The sequence below is a fragment of the Tachyglossus aculeatus genome, chromosome 5 (genome assembly GCF_015852505.1).
Source record: "Tachyglossus aculeatus isolate mTacAcu1 chromosome 5, mTacAcu1.pri, whole genome shotgun sequence".
Classification (NCBI taxonomy): domain Eukaryota; kingdom Metazoa; phylum Chordata; class Mammalia; order Monotremata; family Tachyglossidae; genus Tachyglossus; species Tachyglossus aculeatus.
Genome location: NC_052070.1, coordinates 74,989,060 through 74,995,059, shown reverse-complemented (window position 1 = coordinate 74,995,059; position 6,000 = coordinate 74,989,060). Strand labels below are relative to the sequence as shown.

Sequence of the window (6,000 nt, the reverse complement as noted above, 5' to 3'; positions counted from 1 at the left end):
TATTTATTGAGCGCTTACTGTGTGCACAGCACTGCTCTAAGCACTTGGGAAGTCCATATGTGCTATGTGAGCAATTCCTATCACCACCAGTTGTCCGGGAGCCCAACAAAAATATGAAAGCACTTAGTCTCCCTCACCTAAAATGGAAGCCGGGCCTCTGTTGACGAGAACCTAAACATGGGGCAAAGTGGGTGGAGTTTATGGTTCGGTGCTTCTAGGTCCCCCTAGAGGAACATTTTAAAATTACACTACTACCGACCGTTGGCTATGATGTCATATGGAAGAAGAAGAAATAGAATTTTTTTGCCGCAAAGCGTAAGGCCAGTTAACTGGTCTAGTGGTACAAGTGTGGGCTTGGGATCCAGGCGACCTGGGTTCTAATCCCCACTTGGCCACTTTTAAAAAAAATTTTTTTAATGGTACGTGGCAACCACTTACTACGTGGTAAACACTATACTACGTTCCAGAGAAGATGCAAGATAATCAGGTTGGACACAATCCCTGTCCCATATGGGGGTCCATAGGCTAAGTAGGAAGTAGTAGGGTGTAATCGCCATTTTAGAGGAATGGAGAAATTAAGTGGCCCACTCCTCAAGAACTCCCCAGTCCTCAAGAACATCCAATGATTGACCATCCACCTCCACATCAAACAGAAACTTCTTATCTAACTCTAACCCATCCTACCTCGCCTTACTAATCTCCTACTAAAGTCCAGTCCACGGTTTACTCACTGTTCCCCCATCTTGCCTATCTTGCTGCTGACTCCTTTGCCACGTTCTTCCCCAAGCCTGGAACTCCCTCCCACTCCATATATGCCAGACCACCACTCTCTCCACCTTCAAAGCATTATTGAGGTCACGTCTTCTCCAAGAGACCTTCCCTGATTAAACCCTCTTTTCCCCGGCTCGCTCTCCCTTCTTTGAGCTTTGGACATTTGATACTCACCCCATCCCCAACCCCATGACAATTATGTTCATATCTTTAAATTGTATATTACAAATTACTTATTTATATTAATGTTTGTCTCCCCCTCTAGACTGTAGGCTTGTAATGGAACATGTATGCTAATTCTGTTGTATTGTACATTATTATTATTATTATTACTTTCCCAAGCACTTAGTACAGTGCCCTGCCCATAGTAAGCACTCAGTAAATCCCATTGATTGACATTGCCAAATAGCAGAACAGGTATTAGAACCCAGATCCTCTGACTCCTAGAGCTGTGCTCTTGCCACTAAGCCCTTCTGCTTCTCTCACTTGCATTCTGTGTGACCCTTGGGGAAGTCTATTCACTTCTCTGTGCCTCAGTCCCCTCATATGTAAAATGGGGGTTCGATGCCGGTTTTCCCTCCTATTTAGACTGCAAGCCCCTGGTGGGACAGAAACTATGTCCTACCTAATTACCTTGCATCTACTCTAGCACTTAGTACAGTGCTTGGCCCATTGTAAGCACTTGACAAATACCATTAAGAAAAAAGTGGCAGAGCTAGGATTAGAACCCAGATCTCCTCACTCCCAAGCTCATGCTCTTCCCACTAGGCCAAATATTTGGCCCAGTATCATGTGTTTCCCCCAGTGCTTAAAAATGTGTTTTATCACCTAATAAGTGCTCAACAAATGTCATTATTATTATTATCATTTTTTTTCTGAAGCCAATCCTGTTTCCATGCCAGGTAAGTGCTGGCTAAGGCCTTTTTAGAATTTAATTAGATCAATAGTCTTGCTTATTTGAACTCCTTTTTTGTTCACATTCTCTCTGTACATGTTGTTTGTAACTCTTTCTAGTCAGGGAGAAGACATTAAGCCTGAAATTTTATAAATTTGTAGAAAGCTGTAATTTATCTAGATTCTTTTTAGAGTCTGAGGAAATCCATTAAAAATTTTACAGCCATGAGCCACGTTGATTTATCTTAGACTATTTTGTCATATTTAATAACGCGAACTGGTACAATTTATTTAAACCCATGTCCTAGAATGTGAGGGGAACTGTGAAATTCTCTTAAACAGAAAATAAGACCTCCTGAGTCAGCCCTGTATGAAATTGCTTTTTTTCAGTAGCACGTCTGGGAAAATAAGAACTCTGTAGAATTAAAAAGCAAGAGTAGGTGGAAATGCAATTTAACAATAGGAAGGTTGTCTTTAGTTGGTACATTTATTATGCTGTAGCCCAGAGAATAGAGTTTTAAACAAGTATCCTCTGCTAAGAGAATTTCCTAAAAGAAGGAAGAACTGGCTGTGATTTTAAACTGTGTACTAGGATGATTTGGGATAATAATATCATCTAGGCATGATAAAATATCCCCATACTTTTTACCCCACCCTCCACTGAATTACTGGAATCAATGGCTGGGAAAACAAACAAAAATTAATGACCAGAATCATTATTGAGAATTAATTTTCTAAATTATCCCTCACCTTTAGCCACCCATGACTAATAATTATGGTATTCATTCATTCATTCATTCGATCATATTTATTGAGCCCTTATTATGTTCAGAGCACTCCACTGAATGCTTGGGAGAGTACAATACAACAATAAGCAGAGACATTCCCTGCCAACAACAGGCTCACAGTCTAAGGGGGGGAGACAGACATGAGTTCAAATAAATAAAATTACAGATAAGTACATAAGTGCAGCAGAGCTGGGAGGGGGGATGAATAAAGAAGGCAGGTCAGGGTGACGCAGAAGGGAGTGGGAGAAGAGGAGAGGAGTACTTAGTCAGGGAAGGCCTCTTGGAGGAGATGTGTTTTCAGTAAGGCTTTGAAGTGGGGAGAGTAATTGTCTGTAGGATTTGAGAAGGGAGGGTGTTCCAGGCCAGAGGCAGGATGTGGGCGAGAGGTTGAAGGCACGATAGGTGAGACTGAGGAAGAATGAGACGTTTAGCCTTAGAAGGATGAAGTGTGTACACTGGGTTGTAGAAGGAGAATAGCAAGTTGAGGTAGGAGGGGGCAAGGTGATTGAGTGTTTTGAAGCCAATGGTGAGGCACTTTTGTTTGATGCGGAGGTGGATGGGCAAGCTTTGGAGTTTCTTGAGGAGTGAGGAAACATGTCCTGAACATTTTTGTAGAAAAATGATCCAGGCAGCAGCGTGAAGTATAGACTGGAGTGGGGAGAGACAGGAGGCTATGAGGTCAGCGAAGAGGCCAGCAAGGAGACTGTTATGGTAATCAAGGCAGGAAAGGATATGTGATTGTATTAATGTGGTAGCAGTTTGGAGGGAGAGAAAAGAGGGGATTTTAGCAATGTTGTGAAAGTGGGACCAACAGAATTTAGGGAAGGATTGAATATGTGGGTTGACTGATAGAGTGGAGTCAAGGATAGCGCCAAGGTTATGGGATTGTGAGACAAAAAGGGTGGTGCCAGCTGTGGTGATGGAAAAGTGAGGGGGAGGACAGGGTTTGGGTGGGAAGGTAAGGAGTTCTGTTTTGGACATGTTAATCAATCAATCAATCAATTGTCTTTATTGAGCATTTACTGTGTGCAGAGCACTGTACTAAGTGCTTGGGAAGTACAAGTTGGCAACATATAGAGACAGTCCCTACCCAACAGTGAGCTCACAGTCTAGAAGGGGGAGACAGAGAACAAAACCAAACATATTAACAAAATAAAATAAATAGAATAGATATGTACAAGTAAAATAAATAAATAAATAAATAGAGTAATAAATATGTACAAACATATATACATATATACAGGTGCTGTAGGGAAGGGAAGGAGGTAAGATGGGGGGATGGAGATGGGGGTGAGGGAGAGGAAGGAGGGGGCTCAGTCTGGGAAGGCCTCCTGGAGGAAGTGAGCTCTCAGTAGGGCCTTGAAGGGAAGAAGAGAGCTAGCTTGGCGGATGTTGGGAGGGAGGGCATTGCAGGCCAGGGGGATGATGTGGGCCGGGGGTCGACAGCAGGACAGGAGAGAATGAGACACGGTGAGGAGATTAGCAGCAGAGGAGCGGAGGGTGCGGGCTGGGCTGTAGAAGGAGAGAAGGGAGGTGAGGTAGGAGGGGGCGAGGTGATGGAAAGCCTTGAAGCTGAGGGTGAGGAGTTTCTGCGTGATGCACAGATTGATTGGTAGCCACTGGAGATTTTTGAGGGGGGGGAGTAACATGCCCAGAGCATTTCTGGACAAAGACAATCCGGGCAGCGGTGTGAAGTATGGATTGAAGTGGGGAGAGACACGAGGATGGGAGATCAGAGAGGAGGCTGATGCAGTAGTCCAGATGGGATAGGATGAGAGCTTGAACGAGCAGGGTAGCGGTTTGGATGGAGAGGAAAGGGCGGATCTTGGCAATGTTGCGGAGCTGAGACCAGCAGGTTTTGGTGATGGCTTGGATGTTAGGGGTGAACGAGAGAGTGGAGTCGAGGATGACACCAAGGTTGTGGGCTTGTGAGACAGGAAGAATGGTAGTGCCATCAACAGTGATGGGAAAGTCAGGGAGAGGGCAGGGTTTGGGAGGGAAGACAAGAAGTTCAGTCTTGGACATGTTGAGTTTTAGGTGGCGGGCAGACATCCAGATGGAGATGTCCTGAAGACAGGAGGAGATGCGAGCCTGGAGGAAGGGGGAGAGAGCAGGGGAAGAGATGTAGATTTGGGTGTCATCAGCGTAGAGATGATAGTTGAAGTCGTGGGAGCGAATGAGGTCACCAAGGGAGTGAGTGTAGATTGAGAACAGAAGGGGACCAAGAACTGAACCTTGGGGAACCCCCATAGTAAGGGGATGGGAGGGGGAGGAGGAGTCTGCAAAAGAGACTGAGAATAAATGACCGGAGAGATAAGAGGAGAACCAGGAGAGGACGGAGTCTGTGAAGCCGAGGTTGGATAGTGTGTTGAGGAGAAGGGGGTGGTCCACAGTGTCGAAGGCAGCTGAGAGGTCGAGGGCGATTAGGATAGAGTAGGAGCCGTTGGATTTGGCAAGCAGGAGGTCATTGGTGACCTTTGAGAGGGCAGTTTCCATGGAATATAGGGGATGGAAGCCAGACTGGAGGGGGTCGACGAGAGAGTTGGTGTTGAGGAATTCGAGGCAGCGCGTGTAGACAACTCATTCAAGGCATTTGGAAAGGAATGGTAGGAGGGAGATGGGGTGATAAATAGAAGGTGAGGTGGGGTCAAGAGAGGGTTTTTTTAGGATGGAAGAGACATGGGCATGTTTGAAGGCAGAGGGGAAGGAACCTGTGGAGATTGAGCAGTTGAAGATGGAAGTTAAGGAGGGGAGAAGGGACGGAGCGAGAGATTTCATGAGATGAGAGGGAATGGGGTCAGAAGCACAGGTGGCCAGAGTAGCACTTGAGAGGAGGGAGGAGAGCTCTTCTGAGGATACTGCTTGGAAGGATGGGAGAGTAGCAGAGAGTGTTGAGAGCCGGGGGGTTGGAGAAAGAGGGAGGAGTGACTTTGGGGAGGTCAGACCTGATGGATTTAATTTTATTAATGAAGTAGGAGGCCAGATCATTGGGGGTGAGGGAAGGAGGAGGGGGAGGAACCGGGGGCCTGAGAAGGGAGTTGAATGTACAGAAGAGCTGACAGGGATGATGGGCATGGTTGTCAATAAAGGAGGAGAAATAGTTTTGTCTGGCAGAGGAGAGGGCTGAGTTAAGGCAGGAAAGGATAAACTTGAAGTGAACGAGGTTGGCATAGTGTTTAGACTTTCGCCAGCAGCGTTCAGCAGCTCAAGCATAAGAGCAAAGGAGGCAGACAGTGGCAGTGATCCAGGGCTGTGGGTTAGTGGTACGAGAGTGGTGAAGGGAAAGGGGAGTGAGTGAGTCTAGCTGAGTACAAAGGGTAGAGTTGAGAGCAGTAATCTGATCATCAAGACTGGGTAGAGAGGAGAGGGAGGCGAGGTGGGGTGTGAGGTGCTCAGAAAGATGGATGGGGTCAAGAGAGCGGAGATCTCTGTGAGGGAGTAATCTTGAGATAACAGCAGGACATCCAAGTAGAGATGTCTTGAAGGCAAGAGGAAATGCAAGATTGCAGAGAGGGAGGGAGATCAGGCCTGGAGATGTAGATTTGAG

The 6,000-nt window shown here is 46.1% G+C and overlaps 1 protein-coding gene across 1 annotated transcript in view; it reads left to right on the top strand.

Moving 5' to 3' along the window:
* The first annotated feature begins 433 nt into the window (after positions 1–433).
* TEX15 (testis expressed 15, meiosis and synapsis associated) overlaps positions 434–6,000 on the top strand; it is a 65,427-nt gene continuing 59,860 nt past the window's right edge. The window contains exons 1-2 of the mRNA XM_038746931.1: positions 434–487; positions 1,653–1,673. The gene's annotated coding sequence lies outside the window, so the exon portion shown is untranslated. The remainder of the gene's footprint in view (positions 488–1,652; positions 1,674–6,000) is intronic.